General features: G+C 63.0%; 4 non-coding genes across 4 annotated transcripts; all 4 read left to right on the top strand.

The window, feature by feature from the left end:
* Window positions 1-1,819: 1,819 nt before the first annotated feature.
* LOC142866429 (5S ribosomal RNA) lies at window positions 1,820-1,938 on the top strand. Its single transcript, XR_012916409.1, has one exon. It is a non-coding gene; the product is annotated as a 5S ribosomal RNA (ribosomal RNA).
* Window positions 1,939-5,719: 3,781 nt separating this feature from the next.
* LOC142866428 (5S ribosomal RNA) lies at window positions 5,720-5,838 on the top strand. The gene has a single exon (XR_012916408.1). It is a non-coding gene; the product is annotated as a 5S ribosomal RNA (ribosomal RNA).
* Window positions 5,839-9,630: 3,792 nt separating this feature from the next.
* LOC142866420 (5S ribosomal RNA) lies at window positions 9,631-9,749 on the top strand. Its single transcript, XR_012916401.1, has one exon. It is a non-coding gene; the product is annotated as a 5S ribosomal RNA (ribosomal RNA).
* A 3,786-nt stretch (window positions 9,750-13,535) lies between these two features.
* Window positions 13,536-13,654, top strand: LOC142866515 (5S ribosomal RNA). The gene has a single exon (XR_012916496.1). It is a non-coding gene; the product is annotated as a 5S ribosomal RNA (ribosomal RNA).
* Window positions 13,655-14,675: the final 1,021 nt, after the last annotated feature.

Genomic DNA, 14,675 nt, shown 5'->3' with positions numbered 1-14,675 from the left:
GAGGGTCCGGTGGGTGTCTGCACTTTTGTGCTGGGCACCCCAGGGAGGCCCGGGGGCTGGCTGGACAACGCGGTCTGCTCGGCCGGGGGGGGGGGTTGGAGGAGCAACTGATGCCCTTTGCACTTTGGGTAGCAAGAGTCTGAGGTGTCTCTGAGCCCTGTGCCCTGTGGGGGCGGGGCGGGGGGGAGGAGGAGGAGGAGGAGGAGGAGGAGGAGGTGGGAAGGGCCGGGGCCTGCAGTCCTGTTCCCGGGGTGGCACGGCAAGTGGCTTCTTCCACAGGCTGCTTGGCCTGGGCTCCCTGCACCTGGGCCTTTGGAGGACCGGCCCTGTGCTTGCCAACACTTCCTGCAGGGACCCAGAGCTGGGAGGTGGCATCTCTCAGCCCTGGGTCGGGCAGAGCCCCAGCGGGCCATGCCCACAACCTCTCTCAGCACCGGTCCCCCAGAAGGCTCCTTTGGGACCAGGATTCTCTTGCGGTGACTCTTTAAGGTCTGGCCCCTGGATGGAGGGGCACCAGGAGTAGAGGAGCAGGAAGGGGAAGGGGGTGGCCATGCGAGGGGACACTTTGAGGCCAAGTCCCAGCTTCAGCCTGATCCTCCTGGGAACCCCGCTCTGAGACAAGGAGCCGGGCTTCGCATTCCCACAGCAGCCAGTCGTGGGCTGAGGACACCTGGGGCGTTGGGAACTCCCTGGCTTCTCCTTGGTTTAACATCTAGAGCTGCTTGTGAATCGCGCCGCCACACACACCCGAGCGCAGGTGTCTTCCGCACAGACTGCGGGCCTCGCTCTTCTGAATGCCGCTGGCTCGCCACCCACCCACGGGTGAACCTGGTCAGGGTGCTTTCTCTCAGGGGCAGACTCTTTTCCGGGCGGGCTACCGGTGTCTCTGCTCGTTTCTTTCTTCCATTTCGGGAAAGTCTTCCTTGCTGGGTGTGGAAATCTCCTATGCCTTCCCTCGCCTATTCTGTCAGCTTTAAAATTCTCTTTCAGTTGCCACCCTCACAGATGGATTAGGAAACTCTTTCCGGTGCACTCATTAGTGAAATGACCTCCAGGAAGCTGGAATCCAATATCTAATGGCCGATTTTTAGCGAGTCCACACGCCAGGGTGGTCGGGGTCCAATGCAGCCCCGGCCAGGCCCAGGCCCCTTGGACTGGGCCACAGGAGGACACGGAGGAGGGTCCCGGCCCCCACGAAGCGGTGCCGGCAGTTCTCCACGGGCTTGGGCGTTTTCCAGAGGTAGGAGATGGAGGGGACTGATTTCTTCAGCACCCCCCAAACCACGCCACCCCACCCCACCCATGGGACACATCCCCAGAGAGAGACGCCCCATACACTGGCTGTGCCCCAGCCCTGGCCCGGGGGAATAGGCGGCAGCCCACCCACAGGGCGAGGGGGGGGCACAGCTGAAAGGGGTTGTGGGGGAGGGCGGCCCCTGGCTGGGGTCAAAGGGCGAGCGTCCCGCGCGTGCGCAGTCAGCGGCAGCGACGCGCTGGGGGTGGGCAGCGGGTAGGTGAAGGAGGCCGGGCGAGGAGACGAGGGGGGCTGGGAGGGCTCCACCTTGGCGAGTCCAGCCGTGGAGGCGCATCTTGTGTGAGTGTGAGTGTGTGTGTGTGTGTATAGAGAGACAGCCCCCCACCCCGCCCCGCCCCGCCCCGCCCCGCCCATCACCCCCGTCCCTGGGAGCCCGCGGGACCCGGCCGGCGAACTCAACCGGCCCGGCCCGGCCCGGCCCGGCGCGGGGCCTGGGGCGGGAGGCGGCGGCGGGGAAGCCCAGAGAGGCTCGGCTTCTCGAGCGGGGCAGGGGCGCCCTCCGCCGTCTAGGGCCACACCACCCTGAACGCCCCCGATCTCGTCTGGTCTCGGAAGCTAAGCAGGGTCGGGCCTGGTTAGTACTTGGATGGGAGACCGCCTGGGAATACCGGGTGCCACAGGCTGCTGCTTTTTTTTTTTTTTTTTTTCTTGCCTCTTGTTCTGTCCCCTTTCTGGGAGCGAGGCGGCGGCCCGGGGTGGGGGTCACCCCCACCCTCAGCGCCCGCGCGGTGCCTGGCGCCCCAGCCCGCACCGGGGGGCCTCCTCTTGTCCCAAGCCGCGACACCGCGGCCACGCGGCAGCATGCGTGGCATCTGGACTGTCAGGTCTCAGACCAAAGGTCTGCTCTGTGGGAACCGACACGCTGGAGGAAACCTTGAGAGTCTGAGAGGGGAGGGAGTTCCAGAAGAAGGCCAGGATGTCATTTTGAGGGAGTATGTGACCAGAACTCGTCCCGTTGCTTTTGGGGTTCTATGGGCTACACGCAGGAATCTTTGGTGGTGGCACCTGATGTTGGGGGATCCGGAGTCACACCCAGACCTGCTCCACAGGCCTCCTTTTACTTTTCTCTTCGGATTCATTATTTTTAAAAAGTGTCTCTTACCTCTAGGATTGCATTTTCTTTTCTCTCTCTTTTCAAGCAGATGATGGGAGTACAAGTATTCAGGTGACATGTGTTGCCCGTGCCGCCCTCCCCCCTGTGTTCTTTTTTTTTTTTTTTTTGAGACAGAGTCTCGTTTTGCTGCCCAGGCTAGAGTGAGTGCCATGGCGTCAGCCTAGCTCACAGCAACCTCAATCTCCGGGCTCAAGCAATCCTGCTGCCTCAGCCTCCCGAGTAGTTGGGACTACAGGCATGCACCACCACGCCCGGCTGTGTTTTTCTATATATATTAGTTGGCCAATTAATTTCTTTCTATTTTTAGTAGAGACGGGGTCTCGCTCTTGCTCAGGCTGGTTTCGAACTCCTGACCTGGAGCAATCCGCCCGCCTCGGCCTCCCAGAGAGCTAGGATTACAGGCGTGAGCCACCGCGCCCGGCCCCCCCTGTGTTCTTATTCATATACCTCTCATGTTGTTCCAGCGTATTGTGGGGGTACCAATGTTAAGGTCGGGTGCCTTGCCCTCTCCAAGCCTCCCCCCTCGGGTCAGAGCTTCAAGTGCGCCCATCCCCCAGTCGGTGCGCACCCACCCCATGCCTAATGGATGTGTATGCCCCTCCCCTCCCCCCACCCGCCCGCCCGACACCCACCCGATGAAGGTGACTCCTCTCTGTCCACTTAGGCGTCCATCCGTTCGTACCAATTTGCTGGTGAGCGCGCTCACGTGGTGCTCGTGTGTCCATTCTTGGGATACCTGGCCTACTGGAACGGGTTCCAGCTCTGGCCAGGAGAACACGAGAGGCGCCCTCTCACCGCTGCTCCTCACAGCCGAATGGCACTCCGTGGTGTCCACGCGCCACATTTTATTGATGCACTCCTGGATGGATGGGCACTCGGGTCGCTTCCACGTCTTTGGGATTGTGAATTGTGCCCTAACTGTAACCCTAACCCTTACCCAGCCCGTCTCCTCTGCCCCTGCCTGACGCACTCCTCCCCGGCCAGGCCCGTCACTGTCCTGGGCCCCCGCCTGACCGGCTCCTCCCCGCCCGGCCGGTCACCGTCCTCTGCCCCTGCCTGACACGCTCCTTCCCGCCCGGCCTCTCACCGTCCTCGGCCCCTGCCTGACCGGCTCCTCCGTCGCCTGGGCCTTCCAAGGGCTTGGTGTGGATGCTGCTTCCAGGAAGCCCTCCAGAAACCCGGCAGCAGGGTGGCCGCAGCAGTCTCCAGCAGCCGTCCCTAAGTCGCGTGAGTGCGGGGGACGTGCCCCCGCTGTGCCGCGGGGGCCCAGCCTGGTGTCTTCCCTGAGGCCCTGCGGCTGCCGGCTGGGCTGCGGCTCCCCGCAAGGGGAGAGCCGCGGAGGTGGGGACCGCCTCCTGATGGGGACGTACACGCAGCTCTCCACGTCGGATTCCGGGGCTCTCTGTCCTGCCCGAAGGCCCAGCTGGCCTGCGGGTCCTTAGAGTGGCAAAAACCTCCGAAAACTGAGACTGAGGGTCCGGTGGGTGTCTGCACTTTTGTGCTGGGCACCCCAGGGAGGCCCGGGGGCTGGCTGGACAACGCGGTCTGCTCGGCCAGGGGGGGGGGTTGGAGGAGCAACTGATGCCCTTTGCACTTTGGGTAGCAAGAGTCTGAGGTGTCTCTGAGCCCTGTGCCCTGTGGGGGCGGGGCGGGGGGGAGGAGGAGGAGGAGGAGGAGGAGGAGGAGGTGGGAAGGGCCGGGGCCTGCAGTCCTGTTCCCGGGGTGGCACGGCAAGTGGCTTCTTCCACAGGCTGCTTGGCCTGGGCTCCCTGCACCTGGGCCTTTGGAGGACCGGCCCTGTGCTTGCCAACACTTCCTGCAGGGACCCAGAGCTGGGAGGTGGCATCTCTCAGCCCTGGGTCGGGCAGAGCCCCAGCGGGCCATGCCCACAACCTCTCTCAGCACCGGTCCCCCAGAAGGCTCCTTTGGGACCAGGATTCTCTTGCGGTGACTCTTTAAGGTCTGGCCCCTGGATGGAGGGGCACCAGGAGTAGAGGAGCAGGAAGGGGAAGGGGGTGGCCATGCGAGGGGACACTTTGAGGCCAAGTCCCAGCTTCAGCCTGATCCTCCTGGGAACCCCGCTCTGAGACAAGGAGCCGGGCTTCGCATTCCCACAGCAGCCAGTCGTGGGCTGAGGACACCTGGGGCGTTGGGAACTCCCTGGCTTCTCCTTGGTTTAACATCTAGAGCTGCTTGTGAATCGCGCCGCCACACACACCCGAGCGCAGGTGTCTTCCGCACAGACTGCGGGCCTCGCTCTTCTGAATGCCGCTGGCTCGCCACCCACCCACGGGTGAACCTGGTCAGGGTGCTTTCTCTCAGGGGCAGACTCTTTTCCGGGCGGGCTACCGGTGTCTCTGCTCGTTTCTTTCTTCCATTTCGGGAAAGTCTTCCTTGCTGGGTGTGGAAATCTCCTATGCCTTCCCTCGCCTATTCTGTCAGCTTTAAAATTCTCTTTCAGTTGCCACCCTCACAGATGGATTAGGAAACTCTTTCCGGTGCACTCATTAGTGAAATGACCTCCAGGAAGCTGGAATCCAATATCTAATGGCCGATTTTTAGCGAGTCCACACGCCAGGGTGGTCGGGGTCCAATGCAGCCCCGGCCAGGCCCAGGCCCCTTGGACTGGGCCACAGGAGGACACGGAGGAGGGTCCCGGCCCCCACGAAGCGGTGCCGGCAGTTCTCCACGGGCTTGGGCGTTTTCCAGAGGTAGGAGATGGAGGGGACTGATTTCTTCAGCGCCCCCCAAACCACGCCACCCCACCCCACCCATGGGACACATCCCCAGAGAGAGACGCCCCATACACTGGCTGTGCCCCAGCCCTGGCCCGGGGGAATAGGCGGCAGCCCACCCACAGGGCGAGGGGGGGGCACAGCTGAAAGGGGTTGTGGGGGAGGGCGGCCCCTGGCTGGGGTCAAAGGGCGAGCGTCCCGCGCGTGCGCAGTCAGCGGCAGCGACGCGCTGGGGGTGGGCAGCGGGTAGGTGAAGGAGGCCGGGCGAGGAGACGAGGGGGGCTGGGAGGGCTCCACCTTGGCGAGTCCAGCCGTGGAGGCGCATCTTGTGTGAGTGTGAGTGTGTGTGTGTGTGTATAGAGAGACAGCCCCCCACCCCGCCCCGCCCCGCCCCGCCCCGCCCATCACCCCCGTCCCTGGGAGCCCGCGGGACCCGGCCGGCGAACTCAACCGGCCCGGCCCGGCCCGGCCCGGCGCGGGGCCTGGGGCGGGAGGCGGCGGCGGGGAAGCCCAGAGAGGCTCGGCTTCTCGAGCGGGGCAGGGGCGCCCTCCGCCGTCTAGGGCCACACCACCCTGAACGCCCCCGATCTCGTCTGGTCTCGGAAGCTAAGCAGGGTCGGGCCTGGTTAGTACTTGGATGGGAGACCGCCTGGGAATACCGGGTGCCACAGGCTGCTGCTTTTTTTTTTTTTTTTTTTCTTGCCTCTTGTTCTGTCCCCTTTCTGGGAGCGAGGCGGCGGCCCGGGGTGGGGGTCACCCCCACCCTCAGCGCCCGCGCGGTGCCTGGCGCCCCAGCCCGCACCGGGGGGCCTCCTCTTGTCCCAAGCCGCGACACCGCGGCCACGCGGCAGCATGCGTGGCATCTGGACTGTCAGGTCTCAGACCAAAGGTCTGCTCTGTGGGAACCGACACGCTGGAGGAAACCTTGAGAGTCTGAGAGGGGAGGGAGTTCCAGAAGAAGGCCAGGATGTCATTTTGAGGGAGTATGTGACCAGAACTCATCCCGTTGCTTTTGGGGTTCTATGGGCTACACGCAGGAATCTTTGGTGGTGGCACCTGATGTTGGGGGATCCGGAGTCACACCCAGACCTGCTCCACAGGCCTCCTTTTACTTTTCTCTTCGGATTCATTATTTTTAAAAAGTGTCTCTTACCTCTAGGATTGCATTTTCTTTTCTCTCTCTTTTCAAGCAGATGATGGGAGTACAAGTATTCAGGTGACATGTGTTGCCCGTGCCGCCCTCCCCCCTGTGTTCTTTTTTTTTTTTTTTTTGAGACAGAGTCTCGTTTTGCTGCCCAGGCTAGAGTGAGTGCCATGGCGTCAGCCTAGCTCACAGCAACCTCAATCTCCGGGCTCAAGCAATCCTGCTGCCTCAGCCTCCCGAGTAGTTGGGACTACAGGCATGCACCACCACGCCCGGCTGTGTTTTTCTATATATATTAGTTGGCCAATTAATTTCTTTCTATTTTTAGTAGAGACGGGGTCTCGCTCTTGCTCAGGCTGGTTTCGAACTCCTGACCTGGAGCAATCCGCCCGCCTCGGCCTCCCAGAGAGCTAGGATTACAGGCGTGAGCCACCGCGCCCGGCCCCCCCTGTGTTCTTATTCATATACCTCTCATGTTGTTCCAGCGTATTGTGGGGGTACCAATGTTAAGGTCGGGTGCCTTGCCCTCTCCAAGCCTCCCCCCTCGGGTCAGAGCTTCAAGTGCGCCCATCCCCCAGTCGGTGCGCACCCACCCCATGCCTAATGGATGTGTATGCCCCTCCCCTCCCCCCACCCGCCCGCCCGACACCCACCCGATGAAGGTGATTCCTCTCTGTCCACTTAGGCGTCCATCCGTTCGTACCAATTTGCTGGTGAGCGCGCTCACGTGGTGCTCGTGTGTCCATTCTTGGGATACCTGGCCTACTGGAACGGGTTCCAGCTCTGGCCAGGAGAACACGAGAGGCGCCCTCTCACCGCTGCTCCTCACAGCCGAATGGCACTCCGTGGTGTCCACGCGCCACATTTTATTGATGCACTCCTGGATGGATGGGCACTCGGGTCGCTTCCACGTCTTTGGGATTGTGAATTGTGCCCTAACTGTAACCCTAACCCTTACCCAGCCCGTCTCCTCTGCCCCTGCCTGACGCACTCCTCCCCGGCCAGGCCCGTCACTGTCCTGGGCCCCCGCCTGACCGGCTCCTCCCCGCCCGGCCGGTCACCGTCCTCTGCCCCTGCCTGACACGCTCCTTCCCGCCCGGCCTCTCACCGTCCTCGGCCCCTGCCTGACCGGCTCCTCCGTCGCCTGGGCCTTCCAAGGGCTTGGTGTGGATGCTGCTTCCAGGAAGCCCTCCAGAAACCCGGCAGCAGGGTGGCCGCAGCAGTCTCCAGCAGCCGTCCCTAAGTCGCGTGAGTGCGGGGGACGTGCCCCCGCTGTGCCGCGGGGGCCCAGCCTGGTGTCTTCCCTGAGGCCCTGCGGCTGCCGGCTGGGCTGCGGCTCCCCGCAAGGGGAGAGCCGCGGAGGTGGGGACCGCCTCCTGATGGGGACGTACACGCAGCTCTCCACGTCGGATTCCGGGGCTCTCTGTCCTGCCCGAAGGCCCAGCTGGCCTGCGGGTCCTTAGAGTGGCAAAAACCTCCGAAAACTGAGACTGAGGGTCCGGTGGGTGTCTGCACTTTTGTGCTGGGCACCCCAGGGAGGCCCGGGGGCTGGCTGGACAACGCGGTCTACTGGGCCGGGGGGGGGGGGGGGTTGGAGGAGCAACTGATGCCCTTTGCACTTTGGGTAGCAAGAGTCTGAGGTGTCTCTGAGCCCTGTGCCCTGTGGGGGCGGGGCGGGGGGGAGGAGGAGGAGGAGGAGGAGGAGGAGGTGGGAAGGGCCGGGGCCTGCAGTCCTGTTCCCGGGGTGGCACGGCAAGTGGCTTCTTCCACAGGCTGCTTGGCCTGGGCTCCCTGCACCTGGGCCTTTGGAGGACCGGCCCTGTGCTTGCCAACACTTCCTGCAGGGACCCAGAGCTGGGAGGTGGCATCTCTCAGCCCTGGGTCGGGCAGAGCCCCAGCGGGCCATGCCCACAACCTCTCTCAGCACCGGTCCCCCAGAAGGCTCCTTTGGGACCAGGATTCTCTTGCGGTGACTCTTTAAGGTCTGGCCCCTGGATGGAGGGGCACCAGGAGTAGAGGAGCAGGAAGGGGAAGGGGGTGGCCATGCGAGGGGACACTTTGAGGCCAAGTCCCAGCTTCAGCCTGATCCTCCTGGGAACCCCGCTCTGAGACAAGGAGCCGGGCTTCGCATTCCCACAGCAGCCAGTCGTGGGCTGAGGACACCTGGGGCGTTGGGAACTCCCTGGCTTCTCCTTGGTTTAACATCTAGAGCTGCTTGTGAATCGCGCCGCCACACACACCCGAGCGCAGGTGTCTTCCGCACAGACTGCGGGCCTCGCTCTTCTGAATGCCGCTGGCTCGCCACCCACCCACGGGTGAACCTGGTCAGGGTGCTTTCTCTCAGGGGCAGACTCTTTTCCGGGCGGGCTACCGGTGTCTCTGCTCGTTTCTTTCTTCCATTTCGGGAAAGTCTTCCTTGCTGGGTGTGGAAATCTCCTATGCCTTCCCTCGCCTATTCTGTCAGCTTTAAAATTCTCTTTCAGTTGCCACCCTCACAGATGGATTAGGAAACTCTTTCCGGTGCACTCATTAGTGAAATGACCTCCAGGAAGCTGGAATCCAATATCTAATGGCCGATTTTTAGCGAGTCCACACGCCAGGGTGGTCGGGGTCCAATGCAGCCCCGGCCAGGCCCAGGCCCCTTGGACTGGGCCACAGGAGGACACGGAGGAGGGTCCCGGCCCCCACGAAGCGGTGCCGGCAGTTCTCCACGGGCTTGGGCGTTTTCCAGAGGTAGGAGATGGAGGGGACTGATTTCTTCAGCACCCCCCAAACCACGCCACCCCACCCCACCCATGGGACACATCCCCAGAGAGAGACGCCCCATACACTGGCTGTGCCCCAGCCCTGGCCCGGGGGAATAGGCGGCAGCCCACCCACAGGGCGAGGGGGGGGCACAGCTGAAAGGGGTTGTGGGGGAGGGCGGCCCCTGGCTGGGGTCAAAGGGCGAGCGTCCCGCGCGTGCGCAGTCAGCGGCAGCGACGCGCTGGGGGTGGGCAGCGGGTAGGTGAAGGAGGCCGGGCGAGGAGACGAGGGGGGCTGGGAGGGCTCCACCTTGGCGAGTCCAGCCGTGGAGGCGCATCTTGTGTGAGTGTGAGTGAGTGTGAGTGTGTGTGTGTGTGTATAGAGAGACAGCCCCCCACCCCGCCCCGCCCCGCCCCGCCCCGCCCATCACCCCCGTCGCTGGGAGCCCGCGGGACCCGGCCGGCGAACTCAACCGGCCCGGCCCGGCCCGGCCCGGCGCGGGGCCTGGGGCGGGAGGCGGCGGCGGGGAAGCCCAGAGAGGCTCGGCTTCTCGAGCGGGGCAGGGGCGCCCTCCGCCGTCTAGGGCCACACCACCCTGAACGCGCCCGATCTCGTCTGGTCTCGGAAGCTAAGCAGGGTCGGGCCTGGTTAGTACTTGGATGGGAGACCGCCTGGGAATACCGGGTGCCACAGGCTGCTGCTTTTTTTTTTTTTTTTTTCTTGCCTCTTGTTCTGTCCCCTTTCTGGGAGCGAGGCGGCGGCCCGGGGTGGGGGTCACCCCCACCCTCAGCGCCCGCGCGGTGCCTGGCGCCCCAGCCCGCACCGGGGGGCCTCCTCTTGTCCCAAGCCGCGACACCGCGGCCACGCGGCAGCATGCGTGGCATCTGGACTGTCAGGTCTCAGACCAAAGGTCTGCTCTGTGGGAACCGACACGCTGGAGGAAACCTTGAGAGTCTGAGAGGGGAGGGAGTTCCAGAAGAAGGCCAGGATGTCATTTTGAGGGAGTATGTGACCAGAACTCGTCCCGTTGCTTTTGGGGTTCTATGGGCTACACGCAGGAATCTTTGGTGGTGGCACCTGATGTTGGGGGATCCGGAGTCACACCCAGACCTGCTCCACAGGCCTCCTTTTACTTTTCTCTTCGGATTCATTATTTTTAAAAAGTGTCTCTTACCTCTAGGATTGCATTTTCTTTTCTCTCTCTTTTCAAGCAGATGATGGGAGTACAAGTATTCAGGTGACATGTGTTGCCCGTGCCGCCCTCCCCCCTGTGTTCTTTTTTTTTTTTTTTTTGAGACAGAGTCTCGTTTTGCTGCCCAGGCTAGAGTGAGTGCCATGGCGTCAGCCTAGCTCACAGCAACCTCAATCTCCGGGCTCAAGCAATCCTGCTGCCTCAGCCTCCCGAGTAGTTGGGACTACAGGCATGCACCACCACGCCCGGCTGTGTTTTTCTATATATATTAGTTGGCCAATTAATTTCTTTCTATTTTTAGTAGAGACGGGGTCTCGCTCTTGCTCAGGCTGGTTTCGAACTCCTGACCTGGAGCAATCCGCCCGCCTCGGCCTCCCAGAGAGCTAGGATTACAGGCGTGAGCCACCGCGCCCGGCCCCCCCTGTGTTCTTATTCATATACCTCTCATGTTGTTCCAGCGTATTGTGGGGGTACCAATGTTAAGGTCGGGTGCCTTGCCCTCTCCAAGCCTCCCCCCTCGGGTCAGAGCTTCAAGTGCGCCCATCCCCCAGTCGGTGCGCACCCACCCCATGCCTAATGGATGTGTATGCCCCTCCCCTCATCCCACCCGCCCGCCCGACACCCACCCGATGAAGGTGATTCCTCTCTGTCCACTTAGGCGTCCATCCGTTCGTACCAATTTGCTGGTGAGCGCGCTCACGTGGTGCTCGTGTGTCCATTCTTGGGATACCTGGCCTACTGGAACGGGTTCCAGCTCTGGCCAGGAGAACACGAGAGGCGCCCTCTCACCGCTGCTCCTCACAGCCGAATGGCACTCCGTGGTGTCCACGCGCCACATTTTATTGATGCACTCCTGGATGGATGGGCACTCGGGTCGCTTCCACGTCTTTGGGATTGTGAATTGTGCCCTAACTGTAACCCTAACCCTTACCCAGCCCGTCTCCTCTGCCCCTGCCTGACGCACTCCTCCCCGGCCAGGCCCGTCACTGTCCTGGGCCCCCGCCTGACCGGCTCCTCCCCGCCCGGCCGGTCACCGTCCTCTGCCCCTGCCTGACACGCTCCTTCCCGCCCGGCCTCTCACCGTCCTCGGCCCCTGCCTGACCGGCTCCTCCGTCGCCTGGGCCTTCCAAGGGCTTGGTGTGGATGCTGCTTTCAGGAAGCCCTCCAGAAACCCGGCAGCAGGGTGGCCGCAGCAGTCTCCAGCAGCCGTCCCTAAGTCGCGTGAGTGCGGGGGACGTGCCCCCGCTGTGCCGCGGGGGCCCAGCCTGGTGTCTTCCCTGAGGCCCTGCGGCTGCCGGCTGGGCTGCGGCTCCCCGCAAGGGGAGAGCCGCGGAGGTGGGGACCGCCTCCTGATGGGGACGTACACGCAGCTCTCCACGTCGGATTCCGGGGCTCTCTGTCCTGCCCGAAGGCCCAGCTGGCCTGCGGGTCCTTAGAGTGGCAAAAACCTCCGAAAACTGAGACTGAGGGTCCGGTGGGTGTCTGCACTTTTGTGCTGGGCACCCCAGGGAGGCCCGGGGGCTGGCTGGACAACGCGGTCTGCTCGGCCAGGGGGGGGGGTTGGAGGAGCAACTGATGCCCTTTGCACTTTGGGTAGCAAGAGTCTGAGGTGTCTCTGAGCCCTGTGCCCTGTGGGGGCGGGGCGGGGGGGAGGAGGAGGAGGAGGAGGAGGAGGAGGTGGGAAGGGCCGGGGCCTGCAGTCCTGTTCCCGGGGTGGCACGGCAAGTGGCTTCTTCCACAGGCTGCTTGGCCTGGGCTCCCTGCACCTGGGCCTTTGGAGGACCGGCCCTGTGCTTGCCAACACTTCCTGCAGGGACCCAGAGCTGGGAGGTGGCATCTCTCAGCCCTGGGTCGGGCAGAGCCCCAGCGGGCCATGCCCACAACCTCTCTCAGCACCGGTCCCCCAGAAGGCTCCTTTGGGACCAGGATTCTCTTGCGGTGACTCTTTAAGGTCTGGCCCCTGGATGGAGGGGCACCAGGAGTAGAGGAGCAGGAAGGGGAAGGGGGTGGCCATGCGAGGGGACACTTTGAGGCCAAGTCCCAGCTTCAGCCTGATCCTCCTGGGAACCCCGCTCTGAGACAAGGAGCCGGGCTTCGCATTCCCACAGCAGCCAGTCGTGGGCTGAGGACACCTGGGGCGTTGGGAACTCCCTGGCTTCTCCTTGGTTTAACATCTAGAGCTGCTTGTGAATCGCGCCACCACACACACCCGAGCGCAGGTGTCTTCCGCACAGACTGCGGGCCTCGCTCTTCTGAATGCCGCTGGCTCGCCACCCACCCACGGGTGAACCTGGTCAGGGTGCTTTCTCTCAGGGGCAGACTCTTTTCCGGGCGGGCTACCGGTGTCTCTGTTTGCTCGTTTCTTTCTTCCATTTCGGGAAAGTCTTCCTTGCTGGGTGTGGAAATCTCCTATGCCTTCCCTCGCCTATTCTGTCAGCTTTAAAATTCTCTTTCAGTTGCCACCCTCACAGATGGATTAGGAAACTCTTTCCGGTGCACTCATTAGTGAAATGACCTCCAGGAAGCTGGAATCCAATATCTAATGGCCGATTTTTAGCGAGTCCACACGCCAGGGTGGTCGGGGTCCAATGCAGCCCCGGCCAGGCCCAGGCCCCTTGGACTGGGCCACAGGAGGACACGGAGGAGGGTCCCGGCCCCCACGAAGCGGTGCCGGCAGTTCTCCACGGGCTTGGGCGTTTTCCAGAGGTAGGAGATGGAGGGGACTGATTTCTTCAGCACCCCCCAAACCACGCCACCCCACCCCACCCATGGGACACATCCCCAGAGAGAGACGCCCCATACACTGGCTGTGCCCCAGCCCTGGCCCGGGGGAATAGGCGGCAGCCCACCCACAGGGCGAGGGGGGGGCACAGCTGAAAGGGGTTGTGGGGGAGGGCGGCCCCTGGCTGGGGTCAAAGGGCGAGCGTCCCGCGCGTGCGCAGTCAGCGGCAGCGACGCGCTGGGGGTGGGCAGCGGGTAGGTGAAGGAGGCCGGGCGAGGAGACGAGGGGGGCTGGGAGGGCTCCACCTTGGCGAGTCCAGCCGTGGAGGCGCATCTTGTGTGAGTGTGAGTGAGTGTGAGTGTGTGTGTGTGTGTATAGAGAGACAGCCCCCCACCCCGCCCCGCCCCGCCCCGCCCATCACCCCCGTCGCTGGGAGCCCGCGGGACCCGGCCGGCGAACTCAACCGGCCCGGCCCGGCCCGGCCCGGCGCGGGGCCTGGGGCGGGAGGCGGCGGCGGGGAAGCCCAGAGAGGCTCGGCTTCTCGAGCGGGGCAGGGGCGCCCTCCGCCTTCTAGGGCCACACCACCCTGAACGCGCCCGATCTCGTCTGGTCTCGGAAGCTAAGCAGGGTCGGGCCTGGTTAGTACTTGGATGGGAGACCGCCTGGGAATACCGGGTGCCACAGGCTGCTGCTTTTTTTTTTTTTTTTTCTTGCCTCTTGTTCTGTCCCCTTTCTGGGAGCGAGGCGGCGGCCCGGGGTGGGGGTCACCCCCACCCTCAGCGCCCGCGCGGTGCCTGGCGCCCCAGCCCGCACCGGGGGGCCTCCTCTTGTCCCAAGCCGCGACACCGCGGCCACGCGGCAGCATGCGTGGCATCTGGACTGTCAGGTCTCAGACCAAAGGTCTGCTCTGTGGGAACCGACACGCTGGAGGAAACCTTGAGAGTCTGAGAGGGGAGGGAGTTCCAGAAGAAGGCCAGGATGTCATTTTGAGGGAGTATGTGACCAGAACTCGTCCCGTTGCTTTTGGGGTTCTATGGGCTACACGCAGGAATCTTTGGTGGTGGCACCTGATGTTGGGGGATCCGGAGTCACACCCAGACCTGCTCCACAGGCCTCCTTTTACTTTTCTCTTCGGATTCATTATTTTTAAAAAGTGTCTCTTACCTCTAGGATTGCATTTTCTTTTCTCTCTCTTTTCAAGCAGATGATGGGAGTACAAGTATTCAGGTGACATGTGTTGCCCGTGCCGCCCTCCCCCCTGTGTTCTTTTTTTTTTTTTTTTTTGAGACAGAGTCTCGTTTTGCTGCCCAGGCTAGAGTGAGTGCCATGGCGTCAGCCTAGCTCACAGCAACCTCAATCTCCGGGCTCAAGCAATCCTGCTGCCTCAGCCTCCCGAGTAGTTGGGACTACAGGCATGCACCACCACGCCCGGCTGTGTTTTTCTATATATATTAGTTGGCCAATTAATTTCTTTCTATTTTTAGTAGAGACGGGGTCTCGCTCTTGCTCAGGCTGGTTTCGAACTCCTGACCTGGAGCAATCCGCCCGCCTCGGCCTCCCAGAGAGCTAGGATTACAGGCGTGAGCCACCGCGCCCGGCCCCCCCTGTGTTCTTATTCATATACCTCTCATGTTGTTCCAGCGTATTGTGGGGGTACCAATGTTAAGGTCGGGTGCCTTGCCCTCTCCAAGCCTCCCCCCTCGGGTCA

The sequence above is a fragment of the Microcebus murinus genome, unplaced genomic scaffold (assembly GCF_040939455.1).
Source record: "Microcebus murinus isolate Inina unplaced genomic scaffold, M.murinus_Inina_mat1.0 scaf006_hap2_Mmur4.0, whole genome shotgun sequence".
Classification (NCBI taxonomy): domain Eukaryota; kingdom Metazoa; phylum Chordata; class Mammalia; order Primates; family Cheirogaleidae; genus Microcebus; species Microcebus murinus.
The sequence above is the reverse complement of the archived record's forward strand: the minus strand, read 5'-3'. Positions and strand labels throughout refer to the sequence as shown.